This window comes from Castor canadensis, chromosome 3 (genome assembly GCF_047511655.1).
Source record: "Castor canadensis chromosome 3, mCasCan1.hap1v2, whole genome shotgun sequence".
Classification (NCBI taxonomy): domain Eukaryota; kingdom Metazoa; phylum Chordata; class Mammalia; order Rodentia; family Castoridae; genus Castor; species Castor canadensis.
Window position 1 is genome coordinate 26,511,574 of NC_133388.1, and position 13,118 is coordinate 26,524,691.

The 13,118-nt window shown below is 39.5% G+C and overlaps 1 protein-coding gene across 9 annotated transcripts in view; it reads left to right on the plus strand.

The window, feature by feature from the left end:
* The window catches only part of Ston2 (stonin 2), a 133,511-nt gene that overhangs the window by 74,318 nt on the left and 46,075 nt on the right, over window positions 1-13,118 (plus strand). The gene's annotated exons all lie outside the window — the stretch shown is intronic.

Consider the following 13,118-nt stretch of genomic DNA (forward strand, 5'->3'; position numbering starts at 1 on the left):
AAGATTTAAGTGACTCATGATAGTTCAGGTTCATTTTTTGTTCATGCTGCTGTCAGTATGAGTTGGATTGCAGGGATCAAGTTTGTCTAGGTCCTCATAGTCTCCCCCATCCAGTGGTGGGTGGTAAGTAGAAGTGTACTATGTATTGACCAGAACTCTAGGTCTGTCCACCTCTTATTTCTAGAGAAACTGGAAAATGGGTTCAACTCTGCACCCCAAAGAAAACATAAATATTCATGAGAAGTCTTTGTCACAGAAGTTATTGAAATTTGTAATGCTCATCTCCCTAATTAAAAGGCCTTTGTTCAAAACCTATAGAGCTATTGTGCTTTTCTCCAGGCTCAAGGTTTGCAATTTATTGAGTTTTGACACATGTATACGCCTATAGAGTAATTTCCATAATCAAGATAGTCAATATATCCACCCTTCACAGTGGTCCCTCATATCTATTTGTGATCCCTTCCTCTGTCTCTACCCCCTATCCCAAACACCCACAATTCTGCTTTCTATCACTACAAGTGAGTTTGCATTTTAAATAATTTTGTATGAATTAAATCATAAAGTATGTTCCCTAGTTTGTCTTTTACTCAACATAATTATTTTTGAGCATCATCATGTTGTTGTGGGTATCCATAACTCATTCTTTTCTATTGATGAGTAGTGTTCCATTGTATTGTTATAGCCCAATATTTTACTTCATCTTGTTTAAAGACAAAAACAAAGGTAACTTTTCACTGTTTGAAGACCAAATAAGTCATTCCTTCTTGATATTTTGCCTTTTAAAATAGAGTCTCTGATGGCATATTACTCTCTATCCCTTTACCATCCTTTGTTTTTCTCCATTGCACTTCATCTCCCTCTCTTAAAATTATCTGGTTGTCTGTCATGCCCATGTGAACTCCATGTGCACAGGGACTTTGTACGTCCACTGGCCTATGACTAGTTCCTGACACATAAGAGATGTTCACATTAAACTGTAATCTGTATGAAATGTACCTAGAGGGTAAAAACAATATCAATGTCTGACTTATTATTAGATCACCTACAGAACAGAGTAAATACTTGACTAACAGGGGCCAACAGGGAGGAGCAAATTTCCCAAGGTCCACATGACTCAACTCCAGTTTCTAGGCACCATCAGATACAAACCTTATCTCCTCTAAAGCTCACAGTGATTTCTACATCCTCAACTTAATATTGCATTCAGTACATTGGGACAAGGACCAGGAACCCTGGAAAGTTTCTACAACTTCTTTAACAGCTACTTCCTTCCCTGGTCCCAATCAAACTCATGTTCTTCTTCATTCCTGTGGCTGCTGTTCATTCATCTGAGATGTAAGCCCCTATGCTTTGGCTTCCACTCATTCACTCACTGACTTGTTCATTTACTCCAGTGTTTAAGACATCTTGGATCTTTCAAACTCTTTTTCAACAATGAAGAAGTGGTGATATTTTCTCTCTCTGTATATTGTACTCTATAATTCCCTGGCCATTCAGTGTCAGAATCATAGCCATGCTTGAACCCTGACTCCCACTCTAACGTATTTGTTTAAGAATCACATGACCTATAAGAGCTATATAGCATCTGTCTCACTGATGAACTTCTTAGCTTTTGAACAGAAACTTTGGCAAAGGCACTTCTAGCCATTGTCTTTCCAAGAAGAAAGTAAGGTAGTTTCACAATAGGTGCACAAACTAAATCTTTTCTTTAGATAGAAATCTATGTATCACCTGTAATATCATAGTTACCAGGTAACACCAGGGACAGGAAGGGGTAACCTGCCAATACTCTAAGTGAAGCTTGAGTTGTCACTGCAGCAGTTGTCACTGCCTCTTTCTTATCTTGAAGAACTTATTCTCTGGAGAGGTAGCTCATTCCAAGTACATACAATGTTATGGTGATACAGGAATCACTGCACTATCTAACTTTGATCACTGATTTCCTGGTTTGAATACTGGCATCCCTTCCAACTTTTCTGAGCTTCAGTTTCTTCATCTACAAAATTAGAACAGTAAAGAGTAATTTCATTGGGTTTTTGTGAAGATTGAATGAAAAATTTACTTAATGCTCCTATAATAATGATTGATACAATAAATGTGCTTAATGGATATCAGCTTTTCTAATAATATTATAATTATTGTTATAGTTGCTATTATTATTCCATGCCTGAGATCCGTAAAGAACAAATATAACACAGATGTGAAAGAGAAAGTCAAGACTGGATTTTTCTATGGCAGAGCCATAGGTAGCCACTCTAAGCTCAGGGTTTACAACTTGGGTTCTCAAGGAGGGAGTCCATGAGTTTGAAAAAGGTTTTCTGAACCTTTTACTAAAATTTGGCATTTTTTTCAATTATGAATGTGAGTAGCACATCACATCTGAATGATTACCTATGACATTTTTTACCAAAATATATCATAGGTATTTCCATATTCTATTACAGTAGCTGGAGATAAATAGTTGTGCTCACAATGTTTTTAAAGTATGGTGCTTATAGAGCTTATTATTTAATACACTAATAAAGATTTACATACATTATTATATCAAAAAATGAACAAATCTAATCTTATCTCCACATAATAACTTTCTCCACTTGGAAATAGGTAACTATCCTCACTTCAGCAGTCTACTTGACAACTGAATTCTACCAAGACAAGTAGTAAATGACAAAAAGTTCAAGAAAGCAAGGTAACTTTAATATATCCAGCTGATCTGGAGAAGTCAACAGCAAAATATTTTTAATATCTGAGTAATAATGACCTTGTCACTGGAATTTCTATCCCAAAAGAGAGATTTTTAAAAGTATCAGTATAGGAAGAAAATGGAGAGGTTTTTCTTTGCTATATTCAAAGATAGCACGTACTCATGATGTATGTCTGTATAGAATCTTGGACAGTTTTTTCTTTCTTTTTTGGGGGGAGAGGGTGGGTACTAGAGGTTGAACTCAGGTCCTCCTACTGCTAGGTAAACACTTTTATCACTTGAGCCACATCCTTGCAGAATCTTGGACATTCTAGAATATGAATGACTCTTTTTCAGAATTATCCTATACCTCCAAAGCAAGCTGTGTGCCCACATTTACTGCTAGATGGTATTGGACAAATATGCTTCCAGAGTCCGAGGGGCACTTCCAGAGTCCCAGGGGGAGGACCTGGTCTAATAAGCTCCTCTCTGCAGCAACAGCCCAGTGAGAGCCATGGCCTCCACAAGATTCCCACCTCTCCCTGGTGATTGTGCGCCAGACTTCCTCAGGAGTTTGGTTTTGGCAGCCCCAGGCCTGGAAGAAATCCAGCTGCCTACTCTAAGGGGGTTATAACCCCATAAATATGTTTATGACCCATTTTATTGCTAACTTCTGGCCTTAACGGAGGATCCACGGTTCTGTTAAAGAATAAAAATCAGTCTCTCTCAGACAGCCGTGGAGTTTGCTCCCCGGAAGATGACAGGCCAAATCTTCATTAAGCTGTTGAGGAATGGGGGGGAGGTGGTACTGCTTACCCTACCCACAATCGCTGGCAGTAGTTAGGTTAGAATGTGTGGGCTCCTGGGAGCCTTTTGTTTGGTGTCTATGCTCCAACCTCAGTTAGCTGCTGTGCATGGTGAGGAGGGAGTAGGCAGCTTTCAACCCTAATTCAGCAGTTTCAATATGGTTCTCTTCTTTCTCTCTATCCAAACCTGGATTTTTGCATAAAGACCATACTTGTGGAATGACTTGAGGGTCTCCAGTCAAAGTTCATTGCTTATAATGTGAGACAATGGATAGGGGTATGGGAGAAAAATGGCTAGGAACCAATGATTTTGCTTGATACTGGTTCTGTGGCCCTCTTCTTTCCCTCCCAATAGTGCCAAACTGTGGTCACATAGAGAGGTGATGCTGTAGTCACCCAGATGTGAGATAAGTCCTGGCTCTTCCTTTTCTAAGCAGTGTCCCAGCCAATGTGACAAAGTTGATACTACCTCATAGAGCTTGACTAAATAAAAGAACAAGAGTAAAGAATTTAGTATAATCAGGGCATGGTGGCATACACCTATAATCCCAGTGCTTGGGAGGGTGAGGCAGGAGGATCATGAGTTTGAGGCCAGCCTCAGCAGCATAGTGAGACCCAGTTTTAAAACAAAACAAAACAAGAACTTGGCACAATGTGGCACATAGTTCTCCTGTCCACATTTCCAAAGACATATGGGGCTGAAGTCTCTTCATTGTCTCCTTCAAGTACCCAAAGCATCTGTGACAGTCCTGAAGCAACAATTTTAGAAGTCACTGAGAAAGGCTGGCTTTTAATCTCTGTAGGAAATGATTTAGTTGCATTAGGCTTAAGGTGTATTTATGCCAGTGTGTGTGGATCTACAAGCACGTCCACGCACACACACACACACACACATAGAGACACACACATAGAGACACACACATATACACCTGTGTTCCCAGTGCTTTTGACTCCTAGTTGGATCTCTTAGCCCCACCTGCATTTTTTCCTGTGATCTTAGTGGTGCCATTTGTATATGTGGGCAGGAAGGGGGAACAGTAGAAAATGATGAAGCAGACCCCCCAACATGTAAGAAGTCTTACTTATGGGCTTTTCTGCTTCCTTCGTAGCATTAACATAATAACGAGGCAACTTGATTATGGTTCATTTTCCAGAAAGGTAGAGAGAAATCTGTTGCATTGTCCTGTATGTAAGGCCAGCTAATCCTGGGGAATGAGTGGGCTTTGGACTAGGTTCTAACAGATGGTATGAATGAAGGTAGTTCATACCCTGAGGGAGTTAAGCTAGGAAAATAAAGCTAGCACACCTGAAATAATTAGCCACTAATTAAGTGCAAACTAAATCATATGCTAGTGACCAAGTGTTACGAGTTCAGTGTGGGTAAATTTGAGTGTGGGCACTGTCCCTCTTGATACCCAGTGCTGTGCCTCAATGAGTGAGCAATGTTGTAAAAATATTTTTAATAAATGCATATGGTCACTTTCCCCACTTAAAAAAATTAGACCAGTTTTCATTTTAAGGATTTTCATTATAAAACCTATTATAACATTAAAATACCTGTTAAGAAGAAAGAGAAACAGCATCTCAAATCTTACAGCCCCAACACACTTCATTTATCAAAGACTGAAGCTTACTCTTAGTCTTTACAGTGTCCAGCTCAGTGCCTAGCTCCCAGAGAATGTTCAGGGACTATGAATGTCCACCACCACTACTTATTGTTATAATATCCAGATAGTGACTTTGTAAAGGGTGCCAAGTCAGCACTGCTCGCATAGCCATGTTCTCTGCTGCATTATTGTATTGAATTCTCATTGTGCCAAAAAGGGGTGGTGGTGTTGAGGCTCAGCATGGTAAGGTAACCAGGGAGTGCATAGGAAATTTGACTTCAGAGAGTTGTAGATGCTGCCACTAGACCATGGAGGCTTTCTGAGATGCAATGAAGACAGAGTTCAGGATGGAGTGCCCTTTCTGCCATGGGCAGACTGTATTGTTTCCCCTTGCCCCACTGTGGAAGAAGATGAAAGCTGCCTACTCTCACAAAGAGCATTCTCATCTACAATGTATCAGTGCTAACAAATCCTGTGACTTCTGCCCACCTGCTTTTCAGGTTATGCAGACTTACCTGTTAGTACTTGTGCAACTTTGAAGAGTCGGCTATGGGCCCAGTTGACATCAGATGAATTAAAGCTGATTCAGGTTTTCCTGTCTAGGATTCCCCCACCCCTTCCCTCTTTCCCACTGAACAGTTCAAGCCACAGGTAGACTGACTGAGCCTTATCTTCTATCTGAGTTCACTGGTTTCTATTTCCTAGAGCTGCTGTAACAAATCACCACAAACTTGGTGGCTTAAAACAACAGAAAATTATTCTCTCATAGTCCCGGAGGCCAGAAATCCAAAATCAACATGTTAGTAAGGTATCAGGTGGCTGCTAGTGATCCTTGGCATTCCTTGGCTTGTGGTAACATAACCCCCATCTATGCCTTTCCTTCCCTATATATCATTGTGTCTCTTTTTATAAGGAAACCAGTGATTAGATTTAAGGTACACCCTAATCCAGTATGCTTCCTCTTAATTACTTCTGTAAAGATCCCATTTCTAAATAACACCACATTCACAGGTTCTAGAGGTTAGGACTTCAACCTGTCTTTTGAGGGACACAGTTCAACCCACTGTATTACTTTCAGACACTAGAGTGAAATACCTGAGATAACCAAATTATAAAGAGAAAAGGGTTATTTTGGTTCACAGTTTTGGAAGTTTCTGTCTATGATCATTTGACCCTTGTTGATTTGATCATGTGGTGAGGCAGTATGTCATGATGGGAGTATATAGCAGAGCAAAACAACTCACTCATGTCCAGGAAGTGAAAAAGAGAAAAAAAGAGATCCTCTTCAAGGGCATTAGCCCAGTGATCTAATTACCTTCCTTTAAAGACTCTGCTACTCCCTACTAGTGCCACCAGGGAGACCAAGCCTTCAACACATGACCCCCTAGTGGACACTTACCAAACCATAGCACTACATGAGCACTTAATGCACCTCAGGTCATAGCAATACTGGCATGCCTTCTTTTAGAGAAAATTGAGTCTTCACATCTCTAGTGATACAGTTGAGTTGATCCTGCTCCTTTCTACACCAACCCTATGAGTTACCAACAGTACTTATTTTCAAATTAGCTGACTGCAGTATTTGAATCTAGGAGCAAATAGTGTCCCTTTCATTCCCATATCCAATTCAATGTAAATTCATGAGTAGAATCTTTGTTTTGTTCCCTTCTATATGCCCAACCTCTTGAAATATTAAAGGCATCACCAGCTCAGGAAAAAGTAAAGTCAATCATCCTTTTATTTATTCAGCCAACATTTACTGAGCGACTGCTGTTTGCAAGGCACTGTGCTAGGTATAAAGAGGCAGAGGATAGTGAAGCAGTAATAACTGTGATTTACTTTGAGCATCTATTTGTCAGAAACTGAAACATACTCGACATACTTTTTCATAAATTCTCACAAAAGCTATGAGGTAGACATTATTACCCTGGTTTATAGATGAGAAAACTGAGGGAAGGAAAAGTAAATGTCTTAAGCAAAATCATAGAGCTCACAAGCAGCAGAATCAGTGAACTGATTGCGCCAGCTCCTCTCAACCTTTTGATTAAAGATTGCTAAGTGATGTTTCTGAGTTGTTACTCAGAAATTTGAGTAGTTTTTTTTTTTAAACCAAGTCATCTTTTTAGTATATTAGATACTAATGATGCCTATAGATGGACAGGAACTGTTATTTCATCTAACAACACATATAGCCAAAACAGATATCAAAAATATATGCTCTCATTTTAAATATCAATAATGTCCTAGCTAATAAAGGAGGAAGTAATGGAAGAAATTCACCATTTTCTAATCCCAATGAAGTAATTCTGAGGCACTGATTCTCAATGGTTGCTAAGTACATAAAGAAGAGAAATAAACAAACATTAGTTGCCTCCTGATGGAAGTATAAACATTACCCACCAATGAACTAGTTCAAATCAGTCTGAATTTGATTAAGCTTGTAGATCTGTGAATCAGTAGGAAAAGTAAGGGGCAAAATATTCTAAGAAGTAGTAGCTTGGAAGGTCTGAGTGCAATAGGAATGAAGGAGGAGTTCTGTGTCTACATGAAAATTAACTGGTCTCATTTTCTGCTTGAATTGTGCTGAATCTGAATTGTGCTGTTCTTAACAGCAGCTCAATAGACTACCTATGGCTGTTAGAGATGGCAGACAAGTACAACAGACTCAGCTTGATTCCTCTTTGAAAGCAATGATCACACTCTACTGCTACCAATCAGAGCACCAGAAGTGATGGTGGTCATGACCCAACATTTGTGAGGTACTCTGCAGTGTACAAGATATTTTACATATGTCTTTCAGTTCATCTTCAGCCCCAGCCCTGTGGATAGAAGATGTTATCCTCATAGATATAAGATGTTATTCTCACCTGAGAGACTAGGGGTCTGGAACTCCCAACTGTGACATGACCAGAGCATAAGAAGCAGAACTGGGGTTCAAACATTCTTAAAAGTCACTATGCACCTGCTGTTTCTTCCCTGCTACTCACTCTAGAGCAGCCAAAGCAAGTGTTTAGGTCTTTAAGCATTGCCTATTTGAGAGGAGTAGTATACTGTCCATTCCAGGTGTAGACTTCTTTTTGAATGGACAGTTGCTGTTAAATGTTATTGAGAAAAAAAATGTTATTGAGAATAAAAAGCAACACAGTTTTGTTCGTGGTGATCCCCTTTGAAGTTTACTCTAAATTAGAAGGGGCAGAACGGGGTACAAATACTCAAATAAGTGCCTACTGTATTATAAGGACTGTGTTGAAAGTTGAAGTTTAATATTGGGACAGGAGGCAAAGTGGGAGGAGAGAAAGAATTAGTTTCTCTGACTTTTTTTTCAAATCTTACAGCAAATTACATAGCATCCACTCAACTATAAGCACAATAAAGGAGTGTGAGTCACTCTTCTTCCTCCCTTCTCTCAGTCTTTCCCTCTGTAACTTTATCTACAAGGCTTTCCTTGCTTGGGAAGATGTATAGGAAGAGGAAGAAGAGGGAAAAGAAGAAAAAGGAGAGGGATCAGGTCAATGGCTCAAACTATGGAGGTACTTCTCTACTTATGTTAGAAGGAATAAAACCCAATGGACTGACTTTTAAGCTCTTTTATGGGAAAATCTATTGAAAAAATAAGATGTTGACTTATATTAGCCCTGAACAATTAAATCATCCCTCAAATACCTTTCCAATTCTAAGGAGGCAGGCAGGGAAGGCTGGTTCTAGTTGAATGTTTTATTGCTTGTTCTAACATATATTCATATTATATCAAGTTTATGATACAGTGTGTTCAGTGCCTATACTATAGACTAGGTTAGAGTCTTTTCATGTATAGCAGCTCAAATGTATACCCATTTTAGACTTACAGTTTAGTAATTGTCTCATGACTGAGACAGCATAACAAACTGTGTTTACTTAGAAAAAGTGCACACAAAAAGGGAGGGTTTGTACAAGACACTCAGAAATCTCTATTGTGAAATATCATTTTACTGTTTTAAATGATTATTAGATTCACTCTTGTATATTTGTTTATAAGATACTAGTGATCATGTCTGGAATTTATAGAATGCTAAGGTGAAGTCTTAGAACAGAATCTCCAATTCCCACATTGCTCTCCATTCTACATGAGTATCAAGTACAGAGGTGGAAGGGGAGGAGGAAGCCAGTCATGAAACACTGTGACCACATAAAGGACCCATTTAGAAAACAGTAACCCCAGATTTTAGACCAGCCTTTTACTTTTCTTTTTGCAGTGCTTGGGATCAAGTTCAGGGTCTTGTGCATGCTAGGCAAGCACTCTACCACCGAGCTACAACCCCAGCCCCAGACCTACCTTTTATTCTTCTTGACCGACTTGCCAATAGCAATTCTATATGCTGATGTGGAAAATCTCACATATATCATTAAGTTTTTAAAAAGTGCCAAATAGCACATCATGGGTATACTTTAATCCTGGGTGTGCTGTTTCAAAATGGATTTTATGTATGCTTTATGTGTATGAAAATTTCTGAACCAGATACATAAGAAATTGCTGACAGTGGTTTCCTCTGGGGAAGGAGACAGGTCATTGGGGATAATAGACAGATTTTTACTTTTTTATTTTGTACCCTTCTATACTACTTAAAAAATTTTATGACTTTTTTCAAGTTTAACAAAATTTTAAAGAGGGAAAGAAAAATACAATAACCCTTCTCTATAATAGTGTTTCCCAAACTCAAAAGATCCCCACCAAGCTGGGCATCGGTGGCTCAATGTTGGCCTGTAATTCTAGCTACCGAGGAGGCAGAGATCAGGAGGATCGCAGTTTGAAGCCATCCCAGGCAAATAGTTTGCGAGACCCTATCTTGAAAATACCCAACACAAAAAAGGCTGGTGAAGTGGCTTGTATGGTAGAGTACATGCTTACCAAGTGTGAAGCCTTGAGTTCAAAAACCACAGTACTGGAGGGACTTCTGGTGCTCTCCTCCAAGTGGGCATCTTGGTGACTCACAGTTTGGTTCACCTGGCAGATTGTGAGCTCTAGGTTCAGTCTCAGGTTCCAATGGCTTCAGAGCCATACACAGAGACAGCTGGGAGGTTCTTGGAAAATGTTCCTCCAAGTTCCTTTTCATAATTATTTTCCTGTGATATATGGGGGAAGGAGTCATCATGAGCTGCTGTTGTCCACTCATCTGCCATATCCAACAGGATTTGTATCTCCCTGGATTATTTTTATTGTATGTTTGAACTGGGGGAAGAGCACTGGGTGCCTTGACAAGGCACTTGTCACTCCAGCCTCAGCAAGACAGCCCTTGAGAGGGACTTGCTCTGGTTCTTGGTTTCAAGTGGAAAATCAAGAGGCAGTTTCACATGTCAGAGCTCCCAAATTCGATCCAGCTACCCAGGTGACCTACCCTTGTTATGGGATGTGTGACACAGTCATGGAAAATATTTTGTGGCTGACTGAGGAGCAGAGACTACATCCCAGGCATGAACTGTACACATGTGGGGCATATGGCAGACAATTCTGGCTTATTATATGCATCTTCCAGGACTGGAAACAGTACAGTGTATTAAAGCGCTCAGAGTGGAAGAGGACAGGACTCCCTATCTTAAGAACTGTGGAGTTCACATAGCAGAGAATCCTTACATGGGAGGGTATTGAGAACAACTTTTGTGGCTAAAGGCTTCCCCAGCAGGAGTGCTGGTCCAACAAAAGGAATTTACTCAGAAGCACTTAGTGCTGGAAGGACTTCCACATTGGAAAAGGACATTACAGGTGCAGTGAGTGGGAGGAAGCCTTTAGCCACAAAACTGAGTTTCTTGAGCACCAGTGTGTTCATAATGGAGAGAGGCCATAGGAGTACAATGAATGTGGTAAAACCTATGGCACGAAAGCCCACCTTCCTCAGCATAAGAAAGTTCACATTGGAGAAGGGCTTTATCCATGTAATGAGTGTGGGAAAGATTTTGACATAAGATCCACCTTGTTCGTCATAAATAATTTCACAATGGAGAAAAACCCTATACCAATCAGGAGACATAATGGAGCAAGAGGAAGGCCATGGTCTTTATTAGGGATTTCACAGGAAAGACTTGGCATGGTAGAGTGAACAGTTAGGGTTAGCTGATTTAATAATCCGAACAGGTTTTGGATTCTGTTGCTACCTGATAATTGGTCCTGGATGCTGTAAGGCCGGAAAAATACTGGTTGGATATTAAGAGTTAGAGCAAGTTGGGCCTATAGAATCAAGAGTGACTTGAATGTGAGAGCTGTGTTTCTAATCTGGCCCTTAAGTAGGACTAGCCTTGGGAGGGGGCAGTTCCCTACTGGGTCAGCAAGATTTTTAACATGTCAAAATATCAGAAAACAAAATGAATATAATAAATATTCTGAATGAAAGCTATGTGGATGTTCATGTTTCTGCAACTGACAAAACATGTTTGTGACTTTACATGTTTGTGATTTTACATGCTTACTAGCAGTATATGAGACATGTGACAAAACATGTTTGTGATTTTACATGCTCACTAGCAGTATATGAGGAATTCAGTTGCTTCATGTGGTAACCAACAGTTACTATGTTCAGTATTTTGATTTTTGCAGTATTTTGATTTTTGATTTTTGCTGTTCTTGTTAGGAGTATAGTGGTACTTCTCTGTGGCTTCATTATGTATCTCCTTAATGACGTAAGTATAATTTTTAATTGTACCACTTTCATTGCTCTGTTTGGAGAGAGGTTTCTTTTCAAGCCTTTTGCCCAATATAACCTTTTATTTTATTATTTTTAGACTATGTTGAAATATATTGTATGCATATATAATATCTATAAAATTTATTTTATAATAAAAATCTTTAGAAAAGCATGTTTGTGATTTACAGAGTATGGTCAAAATCCTTGATTTAAAAGAGTATGTGATTTATAAAATAAAGACAAACAGAACAGGTTAAAAAAAAATGGTACCACCCCCCAAAAAAAAATTCCCACCCTCCACTTCCCTAAGCCCCACCCCCTTAGGCAAAACAAACAAACCAACAACAACTAAAAAGAAAAGAAAAAGGGAAAGGATACATAGCATATTAAGTCTGGATCTTGGAGACTCACAATGTATTTTAGCTGATTAAAGGTTCAAGAATCTACAGTAAAGAAACCTAGACTTTTTTCACTTTCATTTTCATCTCACAGAATTCTATTCTATGGCATATCAGTTTTGGAAAAGCTACAAATTTTTTTAAAAAACATAAGGTCTTGAAATTAGGCAAACGTGAGTCCAAATCCTGGATCTTCCATCCACCCAGTGGCTGAACAGGAACCAAGATGCCTAACATCTGGGTCTCAAAGTGCACATACATGAGGGAGAAAGAATAATGGTGCTGGGCACCAGTGACTTGAGCCTGTAATCCTTGCTCCCTGATCCAAGACTGGGAGGATCTCAGTTCAAAGCCCTGAGTTCAAACCCTACCCCACCTTCTTCATATCACTGCCACTGTGTTTTTGTTTATGAACATCCACACTTACCAAAACAGTTACTAAAGGACCACTCCATTTGTGAAAAGCTTCATGTCAGGGTCTATCCATGGCCCTGCTATCAAGTAACAGCTTCTTGCATTTACAGTATGAATCCATTATAAAGACCTCCATTTACAGATTCCTATTTCAAGTATGTGCCCCTGTACTCTGCAAAGATCCTAAACTCCAGGAGAATGTTGAGAATCCTGTTTCTCTAAAACTGAGCCTAAAAGTTAGGCTCTGGAAGTGCATTTTTTAAATCACATCTGGTGTGCTTGCTGCAGGCTGTTCCTGTTCCCTGCCCCAGGGTAACCATTCACTCTCCAGTGTGTGCCAGTGCTAATACTCTAACACAAAAAACAAATTTGGGGGTTAAATTTAAAGGTATTTGAGCTTAAGCTGTGCCTTTTTGAAGAACTTCGTGCACACATTCTTGGAATCAATCACCCAAGTGTTATTTATCTCCCCTCAGTACCCATGCCTGTGCAGGCTGAGCTCAAAGTTCAGGAAGTAATAACAAAAGGAATCAGAAGCCAGATCTCAGGCACTGCCT